This window comes from Bufo gargarizans, chromosome 3, assembly GCF_014858855.1.
Source record: "Bufo gargarizans isolate SCDJY-AF-19 chromosome 3, ASM1485885v1, whole genome shotgun sequence".
Classification (NCBI taxonomy): Eukaryota; Metazoa; Chordata; class Amphibia; order Anura; family Bufonidae; genus Bufo; species Bufo gargarizans.
The window spans coordinates 235,863,266-235,881,238 of NC_058082.1; positions in this window are offsets into that span (position 1 = coordinate 235,863,266).

Sequence of the window (17,973 nt, forward strand, 5' to 3'; positions counted from 1 at the left end):
CACAGGGTTAATAAATCAATCTAGGTAACGCTTCAAAGGTTATGGAATCGTTGGAACACAAGAAGGCTCTTATTAAAGTGAAGTTATAATATGAAAAAAAGGACAGTGCGTGCAAACAATGGGGTCATCATAGAAAACAGAACATAAAATATACAGACCTGGTCCTCGCGGGACGCATGACCTCTCAGTGGTCTCCTTCCGTGTGCATATAGTCCCTGAGCCGCAGGTTCTGTCCGGGCTGTCTCCTTCCGCTCTCAGCCCCTCAGCAGCGGCATCTGTGCCCTCACACAGGAGAGAAGCGCTTCCCGCTCAAATGTATGGAGAAGGAAAGAGGCGGAAGGAGCATCCGGAAGTGGAGAAGGGGAAACCGGAAGTCAGACGCTGAGAAGTAGATCCGGCGGCAGCGTCCGGTGTGAGGCTCTCCCGGGGCTTCCGTGTCCTGAGCTCCTGTCAGAGCCGCGTACACACAGCCGGGAAAAAGCCGCAGAAAGGAAGGAACCGCAGGAGAAGTGGCCGGGCGAGGCCTGGGATGGACGACGGGGCCTCCGCTCCTCACCCCATGGACGGGCGCTGATCGGGCCGACGATGAAGGCTTGTGATTGAGAGAAATCGGACCGCGGACAGATCGTCGGCACGGGGAGCTCTGTAACCCTAGAAGTGGAGCCATGCCATCTTGTCTGGTGAACCAATGCCTAAGCAAGTCGGGCCGGAAAGGCCAGAGCGAATACATCATTCTGCATAAGTTTCCTAATGAGTTACCAAGAATAAAATCATGGCTGGCACAAACTGGTCAACGCTTCGAAGACCTCGAGGTTCTTGCCAACAAAGTGCTGGAAAGTGCGCAAAAAAAGGAAAAAAATTATTTCCTGTGTTCAAACCACTTCACTGTGGACTCGTACAGAATCACTCACTATGGCCGGGCCTTGAAGCAGGACGCGGTGCCATCCATTTTTCCGTTGGTTGAGGAGGGCGAGTCCATTATTGAAGAATCGCTCAGAAAAGACCGCACTAAAAGCAAGAAAAGACGCTTAGAGAATGAGCCCCAATTCCATGTCGCGTTCTATTCCAAGGTCCAGGCCGAGACAGAGTACGTGAAACCTGGAATGGCGAGCGAGTCGACACAAACTGAATACAACCTGACTAACTCTGAGGTGACTTTCACTTCCAAGAAGCCTTCAGCCATTGTGTACGAGCACACCGCCAGAATTAGTGACGACATTTTTGAAGTGAAAATCAAGAGTGAAATCAAAGAGGAGGAGGATGAGAATGATGTGTAGCATCTGCCCTTTGTGATTTCCGTCCTCTATCATCTACTCCTCATTTGGTCTTCCAAAACTGAAGGGCACGGCCACACGGTCAGGTTTCCTGACGCAGAGTAAAGTCTTCTGATGCTCAGATGCATGGCCTACAGCTAGAACATCCTCCCCAGACTCGTCTCTGACTCGCAGAAGGTACAGCATTGAGGGACTCTGTCCCTGACACCAGAATTCATGTTCTCAATGTTTCTTTGAATGAGGAACCAGATATCCTGAAAGAGTCGCAGCAAACGGTCATGGAAACCCCGATCTGCATATCTGTTCATCTTGTTCCTCGACCGCAAACGATTCAGTCGGAGCGCCACCCGAATCAGAAGAAGAGTTGCTGAATACAGAAAACTATTGGAATTTGCAATGCGTTTTGATAAATTGTTATTAAAATGACAAAAGAATGTGAAAAAAAAAAAAAAAAAAAAAAAAATATACAGACCTATACATACCCCCCCCTGGCCTGTGATGTAAGAGGAGGCCGGGGTGTATGGTAATGATCTGTTATGACGGTTTTCACTACCTCTGCTGCCCATCAGGTCTGCCTCAAAATCTGTGTGTTAAAAGATCTTTTTGGCATGCATCCTAGCAACTTCATATTACCTCCATCCACTCCGTCCTAATGTCCCCCACACTTGCGTAACAAATATGACGGAGGCAATGGTAAGATGTCTGGAGTTATATAATTGCTCCCCGTTACTGAGCTGGGATCTATCTGATTTTGATATCGTGGAAGCATATACATGGCCTGAGTTCTCAGGAGGAAGCATGTGGCCCAAATATGGATTATGCCATGTATTTCTTTGATTTAATGTGTGACCTTGGTTGGAAAGAACGATAGCCTTTTCCTGACCCCTCTAACGGTTCTGGTCTGTGTAAGGCTTGTGTATGACCCTCCCACTATCTTCAAGTTCGGGGGACATGGACGAGGTTATGCCCCAAGTTTTTCTAAAGGAAACGTAACGGAAAACACATTTTGTGAATGCACGTTTTAGTGCTAAAAAGAATTTGCCCCGCTACACACACTAGTGATGTCCCTCCTTGGCCTTTTTAAGGACTGTTTCACACGAGCGGATGCCGTGCGTGACATCCGCTGTGTGAATGAGAGCCAAGACCCACTGCAGAGACACGGAGCATTAACATGATTGATAATGCTCTTTCCCTCTCTGTGATCTTTTTACTACAAAATCACGGTGACAGAGTTGACATATGTGGGTGTATTTATGTGTATAATACATATGTATAGTGTATGTATAGTTTATACAGTATACAATGTGTGTCAGGGTCATATAACAGAAATGTCAGCATTACAGAAGTGCCAATAATCATGACTCACCATTAACAATACCAGAAAACCTTATATTTAGGGTTCCATTGCGGGTAATACATGGGAGGCAGAACGCATGGAGATCAGCTAGTGACAGTCTCTTGTCCTGACGCTTTCTGCAGGCTAATCTGTTTGTTTCCCTTGTATTACATGCAGTGAAGCAATAAATATAAGGATTTCTGCTATTAAGGGCTCATGCAGATGACCATAGTTTTGGTCCAAATCGATTCGTGGTTTCCATGCAGGCCCCTTCATTTCAATGGGGCCACAAAAGATGAAGACAGCACACCTGCAAGTCCGTTCCGCTGCTCCGTAAAAAAAAAAAATAGAACATGTCCTATTCTTGTCCATTTTCCGGACAAGTATAGGACATTTCTGTAGGAGTAATGGTGGCATGGACTCAGCTGGTATCCATGTTTTGCAGATCCATGATTTGCGGACCTCCTAAACACTTAGGGCTATGTGCATGAGCCCTAATGGTGAGTGCCGTGGTCTTCTCTTGTAATGGTTATTTTTGCATAGTTAACATCATGTAAAGTGTTTTCTAGGGATGCTCCAACTGATTGTTGTGAATTTCCTGGGGTGCAGTTTATAGGAATACAACAGCTTTCCCAGAATTTTTACCATGAAAATAAACACTGTTGACAAAATCTAACCTGCCGCACAGCCCGATTCATTTGCCAGGTTCACTACTGATTAGAAAATAATAATTGGAATCATCGTGCAAGTCCAACCTAAGTTCATGCAAAAGCATATGTTGTGTGTAGCCTGATCCTGCAACTATAGTCTCTTCCCTCAGTCTTCTACTTCGTGCTACTAACTGAAACACCCCAACCCCCCTCAGGATCAGCTACAGATCAATTCTTCCACTCCACAGGGTCACCAAATTGTTTCTTCTCTCCTTTGTCCCAGATCATCTTCTCACTAGGTATTCTCTCCCATCCATGGACATAACTTGAAGCTCCTGGGGCCCAACTACCTTTGCACCCGCTTTAGGGAAACCATTCCTCAGCCCCCACTCCTCCACCTCAGGTATCTTTCTCTTACATCCCAACCAGCAGAACAATAATGGGGTATTTCTGCCCCTGTGTACTAGTAAGACAGGTGGAATTTTTTATTAAATGAATCGCTAATTAAATAGACACCCATGAGCCTCTAAGGATATCTAGACCATCCTACCTTGTGTTTTTTTTTTCTTCTTCTGTTGTGTGGACTTAGATGCTTTACTTTGCTTGCTTGTTTGTTTCTTATGTTTGTTTTTTTATTTCATTGTGCTGGACTTCCTTTATGATTCTTGGAGTTGTAGTAGGGTGTTGTATTATCCTTCTCCTGGTTTTGGAACCTTTTGTAGCTGCTGTTGCAGCCTGCTATTGTGTGCTTAGTTTGTTTGCACTAATGCTCTTTACTTTTCCTCCCCGCTAGGTAGTTTGACTTGTTTTTATGGGGTGGAGGTGCCCTTCATTTTCAACGTTTCTTAGATAAGTATTTTTCCTGAAAAATAAATCTATATTGTAAGAAGAGGGAGTCTCTTCAGTGTCTCTCTATCCTTAATCTTATAAAGAACTATCAATCTGGGAACTAGGTTCCTTTAGATGGGTGTGTTACAGCTGAAGCTTTCACTTTTCACTGTTTAAACTGGGCATACGTAATGCATCTGAATTGCTTCTTTGAGAGCAGTGTGTGTGTGTGTATATTATACAGTACAGACCAAAAGTTTGGACACACCTTCTCATTCAAAGAGTTTTCTTTATTTTCATGACTATGAAAATTGTCGATTCACACTGAAGGCATCAAAACTATGAATTAACACATGTGGAATTATATACATAACAAAAAAGTGTGAAACAACTGAAAATATGTCATATTCTAGGTTCTTCAAAGTAGCCACCTTTTTCTTTGATTACTGCTTTGCACACTCTTGGCATTCTCTTGATGAGCTTCAAGAGGTAGTCACCTGAAATTGTCTTCCAACAGTCTTGAAGGAGTTCCCAGAGATGCTTAGCACTTGTTGGCCCTTTTTGCCTTCACTCTGCGGTTCAGTTCACCCCAAACCATCTCGATTGGGTTCAGGTCCGGTGACTGTGGAGGCCAGGTCATCTGGCGCAGCACCCCATCACTCTCCTTCATGGTCAAATAGCCCTTACACAGCCTGGAGGTGTGTTTGGGGTCATTGTCCTGTTGAAAAATAAATGAATGAATGATGTGGAAGGAGGAGACCCAAAGTGGTCTCCTCCTTCCACAGGTCACAAGATATAGTGATCCTGTCTTTCTTTCCTAACCCTACAGACGAGCAGGAATCTAGATTCCACAATTTAGTTCGTGTTCCTCATTATTTACACACCACAGATATCAACAAAAAATGTATTTATCCAGTTTGCAGGTCCAAATAGGGGTAAGAAGGCAGCTAAGAGCTCTATATCCTGCTGGATTAGATGCACCATCTCCAAGGCCTATAAAGCCTCTGGTAAGGAGGCTCCTCCATCCCTTAGAGCCCACTCAGTTAGATCGGTCTCCACTTCTTAGGCTGAGAGAGCCTCTGCTTCGTTAGGACAAATCTGCCACCTGGAAGAGGGCCCACATCTTCACCAAGCATTATAGGGTGGATGTGTTTGCTGACGAGGACTTGGCCTTTGGATATAAGGTCCTAGGTGCTGTAGTCCCCCCCCCAAGTTACTTTTAGTTCTCAGTTTGTGCTGTCATGGAGATGACTGGGGAAATGAGTATTACACTCACCGGTAATCCGGTTTCTTGAAAGTCTTCATGACAGCACAACTTTGTCCCACCCTTGTTTTTTTTCAATAGACTATTTCGACTAGTTCTGTTCTACCTCCTTGTCCTAGTCCTGTTATAATACACTTTCCATGAGGGGTGAGGGTGGGGTTTTTAACCTCTGTGTGCCTTTTCCTGTCCTATCAGAGGAGGGCAATCTCAGTTTGTGCTGTCATGGAGACTTCCAGGAAACCGGATTACTGGTGAGTGTAATACTACTCATATTTTTTTCCCTGGCGCCTCCACAACAGCACTCCAGGAGGGTGTCCCGGCCTCCCCAGGACAGGAAACAACGTAGAAGCTTAGGTTTAAAAGGCCCACTCACCTTACCTGCTTCAGTTTGTTGTTTCCTGTCCTCGGGATCGCGTGGAAGCCGCTCCTGCTACGGCAGGGGTTCATCGCGCACGGCCTGGAGAACTTGCCCCATCGGGGAGGGCTGTGCAGAGGTCGTGGGTTAACCGACCTGTACCCGTTCCTTTAGGCATAAGTCCTGTGAAGGCAGCCACGGGCTTCTGTTCCCTGTCTTCGCTGCAGGGAACGAGGGATCACGCGCACACAGACGGAAGTTAAAGTTGCCAGTCCTCGGCGTCACTTCTGGTGGTGAGTGATGTCAGAAGACTTGCGGATATAGGGCGAGGAGTGCGGAGTTCGGCGTCCTGCTTCACTGACCATGACATGTCAGCTCCTGTGGAAGCTCCTGAGGCCCACAAGCCTGTGGATCCTGCTGCCCAGAGCCCGGTAAGCCTCCTTCCTGTCTGTTATTGACCCTGTTAAAAGGGGGGCGGCGGGGGAGAGAGCACATTACTATTTCCTCACTGGTGTGGTGCTGGTGTTATAGAGTAGCCCTATTACAAAGCCCTGAAAGGATTCAAATATTATCTTTCAGGGCAAGGACACCAGCACCAGAAGATCTGAGGAGTCTTTATCTAAGAAAAGATGTGCATTATGTAGAAAATCCCTACCCTCTAAGTCCAAGAAGTGGCTATGTCCTAAATGTACGGACAAGATAGTTGAGGAAGAATCGCCCTCTTTTCTTGAATCAATCCGAGATATGATTAAAGAAGAGGTTAAATCAGCAATTGATACAAGACTCCCTCTGTGTTCTCCTCAGCCCTCCACCTCGCAAAGATCTCAGGTTTTGGACCGTCAGCCGGAGCCTGACTGAGGAGGGAGAAGTATTATCCCTTGAGGAAACCAAATCATCTGAAGAATCAGGGAGACCCCTTTGTAGCCCAGAAGAGACTGAAAGGCTGTTGAGGACCATTAGGGCCACAATGAAAATAGAAGAGACTAAGGAGCCTCAGTCTGTGCAGGACAGAATGTTCCAGGGGCTGGGAGAAAAGAAAAGGAAGGTTTTTCCTGTCCATAGTAACATTAAAACATTGATTAAAAAGGAATGGAAAGAGCATGAGAAAAATAATTTAATCTAGGCCTCCTTTAAAAGGAATATCAATTTACTGAGGAGGATTCAGTTCTGTGGGACAAGACGCCTAAGATTGATGCGCCTGTCGCCAGAATATCAAAAAAGACGTCTCTTCCCTTTGAAGACACGGGCCTGCTAAAAGATCCCATAGATAAGAAATGCGAGGGGCTATTAAAACGTGCATGGGAGACAAACACAGCCATGCTTAGGCCCAGTATAGCTGCTACATGCACATCAAGATCCCTGTCAGTATGGCTAACACAGCTTGAAGAACACCTGGCGGTAGGGACTCCAAGGGAAGAGATCCTGGCCTCAATGCCTACCCTAAAACAGGCCTGTAATTCAGGCCAGATCTAGTGACACTCTCTGCTAGGTCATCAGCCCTCTCCAATTCCACAAGAAGAGCTATATGGCTTAGATCTGGGTCCGGTGACGCCAGCTCAAAGAGTAGGCTATGCGCCATTCCATGTGAGGGGGATAAGCTGGTCGGGTTAGTCCTTGCGGACATTTTAGAGAAAGCATCAGACAAAAAGAAAGGATTTCCTTCAGAATCAAAATTTTATCAGCAGCGTCGGTGCTTTTGGAATCAAAGGAGAAATAGACCAGACCAGAAGAGGAAAGACCGTACTGGAAGATGGCATGGTCCTCCAAAGGGAGAGGGAAGGGGTTCCTATTCAACCCCGAATCCACTTCTAAACCCGGTCAATGATGCCAGGCATCAAGTAGGTGGCAGATTAAGGATGTTCTCCAAGGCCTGAGAAAAGATCTCTTCTGCCCCTTGGATTATAAACACTGTATCCATGGGGTACAAACTAGAATTCGATATGGCTCCTCCGGAACACTTCACCATCAACAAACCGTTAAAAAGGCCAGAAAGACAGCAGGCCTTAGGCCCCTTTCACACGGGCGAGTTTTCTGTGCGGTTGCGATGCGTGCGGTGAACATATTGCACCCGCACTGAATCCTGACCCATTCATTTCTATGGGGCTATGCACATGAGCGGTGATTTTCACGCATCACTTGTGCGTTGAGTGAAAATCGCAGCATGCTCTATATTGTCCGATTTTTCACGCGACGCAGGCCCCATAGAAGTGAATGGGAAGCGTGAAAATCACATAGCATCCGCAAGCAAGTACGGATGCGGTGCGATTTTCACGCACGGTTGCTAGGAGACTATCGGGATGGAGACCCGATCATTATTATTTTCCCTTATAACATGGTTATAAGGGAAAAATAATAGCATTCTGAATGCATAGTAAAACAGCGCTAGAGGGGTTAAAAAATAATAATAATTTAACTCACCTTGGTCCACTTGATCGTGAAGCCCGGCATCTCCTTGTGTCTCCTCTGCTGAACAGGACCTGGGGTGAGCTGCTGCGTTAAATAGAGGTTAAGGACCTTTGATGACGTGACTTCGGTCATCACATGGTCTTTTACCATGGTGAATCACCATGGTAAAAGATCATGTGACGTACCATGTGATGACCGTAGTGACGTTGTCAAAGGTCCTTAACCTCTATTTAATGCAGCAGCTCACCCCAGGTCCTGTTCAGCAGAGGAGACACAAGGAGATGCCGGGCTTCGCGAGCAAGTGGACTAAGGTGAGTTAAATTTTTATTTTTATTTTTTTTAACCCCTCCAGCCCTATTATACTATGCATTCTGTATTCAGAATGCTATTATTTTCCCTTATAACCATGTTATAAGGGAAAATAATACAATCTTCAGAACATCAATCCCAAGCCCGAACTTCTGTGAAGAAGTTCGGGTACCAAACATGCGTGATTTTTCTCACGCGAGTGCAACGCATGACAATGTTTTGCACTCGCGTGGAAAAATCGCGCATTTTCCCGCAACGCACCCACCTCTTATCCGGGCGAAAAAAACTGACGCCCGTGTGAAAGAGGCCTTAGAGTTAGAAATATCATCTCTCCTAAAGAAGGGCGTAATTGTTCCAGTTCCGCAAGATCAGGGAAGGCGGGGATTTTATTCTCCCATATTCCTTATTCAAAAACCAAACAAATCCTTCAGACTAATAAAGAATCTAAAATAAAAACTAATACAAATGCATGACCTACAAGAGATTCAAAATGGAATCGATCAGATCCACAGTGAATCTCCTATCATTCAACTGTTACATGGTAACTATAGACCTCTCGGATGCATATTACCATGTTTCCATACACAGAGCATACCAGAGATATCTCAGAATAGCTCTACTCCTAGGAGGTCAGGAGTACCACTTTTTAAATTTCAGGTTCTTCCCTTTGGGATATCCTCAGCCCCAAGAATATTTTCCAAAATCATGGCCGAGGTGACGGGATGTCTACACCTTCAAGGTATAATAGTGGTCCTATACCTAGATGACCTCTTGATAGCAGGTTCACCTCTTCAGGTTCTCCAGGGGCATCTGCAGACGGTGCAGGAGAAACTGACCGAGTTAGGCTGGGTAATAAATACCCAGAAATCCCACCTGGTTCCCATTCAGCAGCAAAAAATTCTAGGAATATTGTTAGATTCATACAACCTCATGTCCTTTTTACCTCCAGAAAAACAGATGATCATAACTCAAAAGATCTCCCAATTCTGCAAAGCCAAGAGAGTGGCCATAAGGGACATCATGAGACTGTTAGGACATCTAACATCCACCATCCCCACAGTGCGATGGGCCCAGCATCATACAAGGACATTACAAAAGTTTCTCCTGGGACGGAGATCAAAGCTCCTTAAACAAAAGAATAGAAGTTCCATTAAGAGTGAAAATAGCTCTCTTCTGGTGGAAGATAAAGAAAAATCTCCAAAGAGGAGTTTTCTGGCGACCGGCGAATTCAGATCATTTATAACAACCGACGCCAGCAGCCAAGGATGGGGAGGCCATATAGGAAATCGGATAGTTCAGGGCACCTGGAGCCCAGAGATGTCAGCAGCCTCTTCAAACATATGGGAACTGTCGGCAGTACTGGAAGTTCTTGCGTATCTTCTTCCATAAGTAAAATCTCATCACGTAAAGATACTGTCCGACAACGCTACCACAGTAGCCTACTTAAACTGACAAGGGGGTACCAGAAGCAAAGAATTACAACAGTTGTCATGGAAAATCTTCAGTTGGGCAGAAAAGAATATAAAGTCCCTGGTAACGCTCCATCTGAAAGGCAAGGAAAACAGAATAGCGGATTATCTCAGCAGAGAGGTTCGAAGAAGTGGGAGACTGGTCATTAGATCCCAACATGTTCAAGCAAATATCTCTCAAATGGGGGTTACCAAAAGTGGATCTTTTTGCAAATCAAAAGAACAAACAACCCGAGTTATTCAGTTCCCTCCAGCAGAGATCACCCACTAATGGTGGACGCTCTGCCCTGTCCATGGCCGAAAGATCTCCTGTATGCCTTTCCCCCTTACAGTATAATTCCTAAGGTGCTAATAAAGATAATAGAAGAAGAAGCACAATTGATATTGATCGCTCTATTCTGGCCAAAAAAGGTCCTGGTTTCCCCTCCTCTACAATCTGTCGGCAGGTCAATTCTGGTCTCTCCCGTCGTATCCGGGACTACTACGCCAGAGCCCTGTGCTCCATCCAGATGTAGCAAGACTTCATTTAACAGCATGGAAAGTTAACGGGTCTGCTTACAACAAAGTGGCCTATCAGAATCCATAATATCCACCCTATGTAGTAAAAAGGTCTCTACCTCAGAAGAACATGGAAAATATTCCTGGAGTTTGCAGGAGACAGACTATACCACAATCGGGAAGTTAATATTCCACTCATACTGGATTTCTTGCAGGCAGGCCTCGACAAAGGTCTCAATCCTAACCATAAAGGTGCAAGTCTCAGCATTAAGTAGCTTCCTTGATGTGAAACTGGCAGACTTACCATTAATAAAGAGATTCATAAAAGGAGCATTCAGAAAATGCCCATTTATTCATTCTACCATTCCTCCTTGGGACCTGAATTTAGTATTAGAGGTTTTAATGGAAGCACCCTTTGAGCCCTTAAAGGAGATCTCACTTAAGCTTCTGACCCTAAAGACTGCCTTTCTACTGGCGATAACATCGGCCAAAAGGGTAGGCGAGTTTCAGTCCATTTCCTGTAAAGTTCCCTATCCCACAGTATTAGAGGACCGTATTGTCCTTAGACACACCCCCATGTTTCTACCCAAGGTGGTCTCAAAATTGCATCGCCAACAGGAGGTGTCGCTTCCATCTTTTTGTGAAAAACCAGCCTCTGACTTAGAGAGAAAATACCATAATCTGGATGTCAGAAGATGTCTAACTTGCCTGGAAGTCTCAGCGGTATTCAGAAAATCGGACCATCTCCTCCTTCAGTACTCCAAAATCATGATTTATCGTATAGCAGAAAAGTCTTATCTGCAGTAGTCCCACTCTAGAGTTTATTTCTCTATTAATCCTCCTGGAGTGCCGTTGTGGAGGCGCCGGGGAAAAGAGACGATTACTCTTACCGGTAATTGGATTTTCCAATAGCCTCCACAACGGCACTGGCTTCCCTACCCAAGTTGTGTTATTATTGTGGGAGTGTTATGTTATCATTATATCAATACAGTTCTTGAACTAACTAACCGAGTCCTATATCATTAACTGAAGCAGGTAAGGGGAGGGGGCCTTTTAAACCTGAGCTTCTACGTTGTTTCCTGTCCAGTGGCCGTTGTGAAGGCTATTGGAAAATCCATTTACCAGTAAGAGTAATTGTCTCTATAAACCCCCCCCCATTTCTTGGAATACATTTCTAATTAATGTAGTGTCTTTTATGTTTTCTGTAGGTCTTGGCGACGATGGTTGAGATGAAAGAAACGCAACTTCCAAAAGCACTTTATTTGCAGGGATTATGATATGCCCTTGTCTGTTACCTATGAATTTCTAAAGCACCAAAATGTTGCCCTTGTGACCTTGATGTGAATCATCTCGGGGAAAAAAAAAATGGTTATGAAAAACATTTTGTCTAATCATTTTCAGTTGCATCACAGACAGTGAAGAGAGATTAGAGAGGAGACAACTTAATTTTAAGAATGTTTAGAGCTGAATCTAGGAAAATCTTCAGATTCGGGTCCCTTAGGGTACTTTCACACTAGCATTGTTAGAATCCAGCAAGCGGTTCCGTTGCCGAAACTGCCTGCCGGAATCCGGAAATCTGTATGCAAACTGATATCTTTTTTTTTTCTGGATACGGATCCGTTAGACTTATTAATTGAAATACTATATCAGTCTTTCCGGTATAATCTGGAATAGCAGATCCGGTATTTATTTTTTTCAAAGCGAGAAAGAACTGTGCATGCGCAGACCAGAAAACCCGATTTTTATTTTTTATTTTTTTATTGGGAGCCATAACAGTGAGGGCCCCAAATATGACTACCTGAAGGGACTGTGGCTGTTTATAATATTATTTTATATATTGAATGTGTATGAGACTCTCTTCTATTTTTAATTAAAGGAATGCTTTGTCTTTAGTCTTAATCTTTTATCACTTCCCTGTATTTTTTGTTCTATTGGGTAGTAGCTGATTGAGTTTGTGACTACAGCCACATTATGCTGACTGGTGTGCGTAGTTTTATTTATATGATAATGTGGAATCTAAGCAGACAGGGGTCTGTATTCTGTTCTGAATGGGAGACCTATGCCTGAGCTCAGTAGGTGCTATACCTGAGAAAGTAAAATTGTCTCGCAGTTCTAAAGGGCAAGAAAGTCAGCTGCTTTATTTTTATTTTTTCTGTGGAAGTGTATACTTCAGCTGATATTTCTTCTGAATAACGTGAGTCATCTGTCAGAGCTAGATAAAATAATGGAGACCTTATCTGATCTGATATGACATTCAGTACAGCAGTTTTTTTTGTTTTGTTTTTTAGGGTAAATATAGACCCTCCAAATGTGGAACGTCTCTTCTGAGGTTCCTAAAATCAATACTGAGGCAAGAGGCTGTAAAGCCATAACAAGGTCACTCAGGATGACTAGTCTAGACTCTGAGTAGTGGTCCTACTCGATAAAGAGGAGCAAGGCCTGTAATTGTAGCTCCTAATTCTCTGGACTTGAGGTTGTTTCCTATTTTCTTGTCTCTTAGAAAATGGCTGTGTAAAAATGAGTCATCGAGCTCCTGAAATTCACAGCTCATCTGTTCAGGATCTCCTCAACTACTCGCACCTTTTAGATGGGGGTGTCCCCTATAATATACGATTCTTGAGCCTTATGGCACTTACTCACTCTATAGAGAGAGATGCTGAGTTCAACCTACGGGTTGAACAGTAGGTGCAACATCTCATTTTAAGCTAATCAATCCCTCAGATGGCTAACACAGATTAGTGCTCCTTGAAACATCCTCTCTGGATCCTGTTGACTACTAATGTTTCAATTAGGTTGCAAATCTCACCTGGAGGAGCATACAGTCCATGGGATCTTGGAGTCCCTTTAGGGGTCTTTTGTCCTGAAAGCTGTAAAATATGCTTTATCACTCAGTAGTCTGTGTAAGGCCAGACAAGAAAATATCAGTGCTCTATATCCTCAAACAGTGACACCAGATCAAAACCCTTTCTCAAGGAAGTGGGAATGTTCAAAAAATGAACAGAATTGAACCTGATCCATCTGTCTGCTACACGTATTTGATGCTTCCTCAAGGTCTAGCAGTCCCAAGAGAAAGGTCTCTTAATCCAGAAATCTTCAAGCAAATTGCCAGGATATAGGAAATGCCAGGGATTGATCTCATGGCGACTAGGTTCAATGCCAAGTTGGAAGCATTCCTTTCCTATTATCAGGAGAACAATCCCTTGGCAGTGGATATCCTGTCCATTCCTTGGAGGTTCAGGCTGGCTTATACTTTCTTCCATTTTTTTTCAATGTTACCTGGGGTATTGATGAAAATCAGGCAAGACCCTGCCATGGTGACAGCCATCACACCACTCGTCGAAGAGGTTGCGGTTTTCCCAACTCATTTAAAGGAGGGCGTAACTGAGACTTTCCTCAGTGCAAATCGTGGGTGTCTAAGGTACTCAACTCTGCCAAGATCTCAAAAGATTCAGTCTGACAGCCTAATGTTAACCAGACTCTATTACTATCTGTGATTACAGTCAAGAAGACCATGTCACACTTTGGGTCTTGGTCCACCACAAAGTCTTGTTTCCCAACGTATTCAGATTGAAGATTGATCAGCCAAATACTACTTGGATGCCTCTCAAATTCAATCATGCAGACCTTCTCACACTGGTTATCAATTTAACAAAAAGGTCATTTTGTTCCCAACTCATTCAAATGAGTCAAGGGTGTAGCTGGAGACTTCCCTGAGTGCAGATCGTGTGTCTCTAGATCACTTGAGTCTGCCAGGACCTGATGAGATTCAAGAAGTGGATTGTTCCAAACCATAGATTATCAGACTCTTGGGGCTGTATAACACCAACAGATTATCTGACAGATTCCTGACCAATCACTGTTCAGATGGCCAATTACACACAAAGATCTTTGGTTATAAATAGAAATGAGGAAATCGAAGTTGACGAAGTGGAATTCAATCCAAATGTAAGGAAAAATTATTTGATTCGCACTGAAGTCGAATTTCCTCACGCTTCGTGGTTTCCTAAAATGGCTGCTGCACGTGTTAGGACATGAAGCAAAGAACTCTGGAAAAGAGGGATCACCCACAATGCCATGCATGCAGCCAATCAGCAGCCAGCCCTGTGATGTCACAGTCCTATAAATAGCCCCAGCGATCTTCGATTTTGCCATTTTCCAGGATGCTTAGTGCAGGGAGGGACAACAGCAGGTGCTAGGGACAGTGCTCGGAAAGACTTCATTGTGCTCAAAAGCAATTTACAAATTCAGGGATAGATTATTCAAAGGGTAGGGAAAGGATAGGGAGGAATCATTTACACTATAAAAGGAGAACAGGGTGCAATAGGAGAGTGTACCGCCTGGGTAATAGGAGCAATTCTATTACACCTTGCTGCACTAACTGGGGATCCAAATTGCAGTTATACTGCTGCTTTTAGGTTGTTTGCACTATATGATACATCACTAATTCCAGCAAACCTTGCTTGTGATTGGGGTGAAAGTTCTGTGTGATTTACTGGGTGTGTTAATATGAAAGATACGTATGTCCTATTAGCCGTTATGCGTCAATTTTACATTGTGTTCCTTTTTTTTTATTTTTTATTGTGGGGGAGGGGGTGTATTGATAGGAAAAATTTCATAATTGCCGTTCAGCAGTGAAGTTACATTGTACTACAGTCATTTACATGGTATATTAAAAGGAATCATACGTACGTCCCATTAGCTGTTTTGCAGTGAATTGTCAGTTAGATTTCTTTTTGTGGGGTGTAATAATAGGAAAAAGAATCCCTTTTTTTATTTTATTTTTTTTATACTTTTTTATATTGCCATTCAAAGGTGAATTCACATTGTACTACAGCCATGTATTAAAAGGAAATATACGTACGTCCCATTAGCCGTACTGCAGTGAATTGTGAGTGGGGAGTTTAAGGCATATACAGTTGCAAGAAAAAGTATGTGAACCCTTTTGGAATTATATGGATTTCTGCACAAATTGGTCATAAAATGTAATCTGATCTTCATCTAAGTCACAAAAATAGACAATCACAGTCTGCTTAAACTAATAACACACAATTAATGGTTACCATGTTTTTATTGAACACACCATGTAAACATTCACAGTGCAGGTGGAAAAAGTATGTGAACCCTTGGATTTAATAACTGGCAGCAATAACTTCAACCAAACGTTTCCTGTAGTTGCCGATCAGATGTGCACAACGGTCAGGAGTAATTCTTGACCATCCCTCTTTACAGAACTGTTTCAGTTCAGCAATATTCTTGGGATGTCTGGTGTAAATTGCTTTCTTGAGGCCATTCCACAGCATCTCAATCGGGTTGAGGTCAGGACTCTGACTGGGCCACTCCAGAAGGTGTATTTTCTTCTGTTTAAGCCATTCTGTTATTGATTTACTTCTATGCTTTCAGTCTTTGTCCTGTTGCAACACCCATCTTCTGTTGAGCTTCAGCTGGTGGACAGATGGCCTTAATTTATCCTGCAAAATGTCTTGATAAACTAGGGAATTCAGTTTTTCTTTGCTAGCAATCCGTCCACGCCCTGACGCAGCAAAGCAGCCCCAAACCATGATGGCCCCACCACCATACTTCACAGTTGGGATGAGGTTTTGATGTTGGTGTGCTGTGCCTCTTTTTCTCTACACATATTGTTGTGTGTTTCTTCCAAACAACTGAACTTTTGGTTTCATCTGTCCACAGAATATTTTGCTAGTACTGCTGTGGAACATCCAGGTGCTCTTGTGCAAACTGTAAATGTGCAGCAATGTTTTTTTGGGACAGCAGTGGCTTCCTCTGTGGTATCCTCCAATGAAATCCATTCTTGTTTAGTGTTTTACGTATCATACATTCGCTAACAGGGATGTTAGCATATGCAGGAGACTTTTTTGTAATTCTTTAGCTGACACTCTAGGATTCTTCACTTCATTAAGCAGTCTGCGCTGTGCTCTTGCAGTCTTCTTTACAGGATGGCCACTCCTACGGAGAGTAGCAGCAGTGCTGAACTTTCTCCATTTATATACAATTTGTCTTACCGTGGACTGATGAACAGCAAGGCTTTTGGAGATACTTTTATAACCCTTTCCAGCTTTATGCAAGTCAACTTTTCTTAATCATAGGTCTTCTGAGAGCTCTTTTGTGCGAGGCATCATTCACAACAGGCAACGCTTCTTGTGAAAAGCAACCCAGAACTGGTGTATTTTTATTTTATAGGGCAGGGCAGCTGTAACGAACACCTCCAATCTCATCTCATTGATTGGAATCCAGTTGGCTGACACCTCACTCCAATTAGCTCTTGGAGATTTCATTAGTCTAGGGGTTCACATACTTTTTCCACCTGCACTGTGAATGTTTACATGGTGTGTTCAATAAAAACACGGTAACATTTAATTCTTTGTGTTATTAGTTTAAGCAGACTGATTTTCTATTGTGACTTAGATGAAGATCAGATCACATTTTATGACCAATTTGTGCAGAAATCCATATCATTCCAAAGGGTTCGCATACTTCTTGCAAGTGTTTATATGTGTGTGTGTATATGTGTGTGTGTGTGTGTGTGTGTGTGTGTGTGTGTGTGTGTGTGTGTGTGTATATATATATATATATATATATATATATATATATATATCAGTACAGACCAAAAGTTTGGACGCACCTTCTCATTCAAAGAGTTTTCTTTATTCTCATGACTATGAAAATTGTAGATTCACACTGAAGGCATCAAAACTATGAATTAACACATGTGGAATTATATACATAACAAAAAAGTGTGAAACAACTGAAAATATGTCATATTCTAGGTTCTTCAAAGTAGCCACCTTTTTCTTTGATTACTGCTTTGCACACTCTTGGCATTCTCTTGATGAGCTTCAAGAGGTAGTCACCTGAAATGGTTTTCACTTCACAGGTGTGCCCTGTCAGGTGTAATACGTGGGATTTCTTGCCTTATAAATGGGGTTGGGACCATCAGTTGCGTTGTGGAGAAGTCAGGTGGATACACAGCTGATAGGTCCTACTGAATAGACTGTTAGCTGCTTTTTTTCTTGCCATAATACAAATTCTAAGTAAAGAAAAACAAGTGGCCATCATTACTTTAAGAAATGAGGGTCAGTCATTCCAAAAAATGGGGAAAACTTTGAAAGTGTCCCCAAGTGCAGTCACAAAAACCATCAAGCGCTACAAAGAAACTGGCTTACATGCGGACCGCCCCAGGTAAGGAAGACCAAGAGTCGCCTCTGCTGCGGAGGATAAATTAATCCGAGTCACCAGCCTCAGAAATCGCAGGTTAACAGCAGCTCAGATTAGAGACCAGGTCAATGCCACACAGAGTTCTAGCAGCAGACACATCTCTAGAACAACTGTTAAGAGGAGACTGTGTGAATCAGGCCTTCATGGTAGAATATCTGCTAGGAAACCACTGCTAAGGACAGGCAACAAGCAGAAGAGACTTGTTTGGGCTAAAGAACACAAGGAATGGACATTAGACCAGTGGAAATCTGTGCTTTGGTCTGATGAGTCCAAATTTGAGATCTTTGGTTCCATCCACCGTGTCTTTGTGCGACGCAAAAAAGGTGAACGGATGGACTCTACATGCCTGGT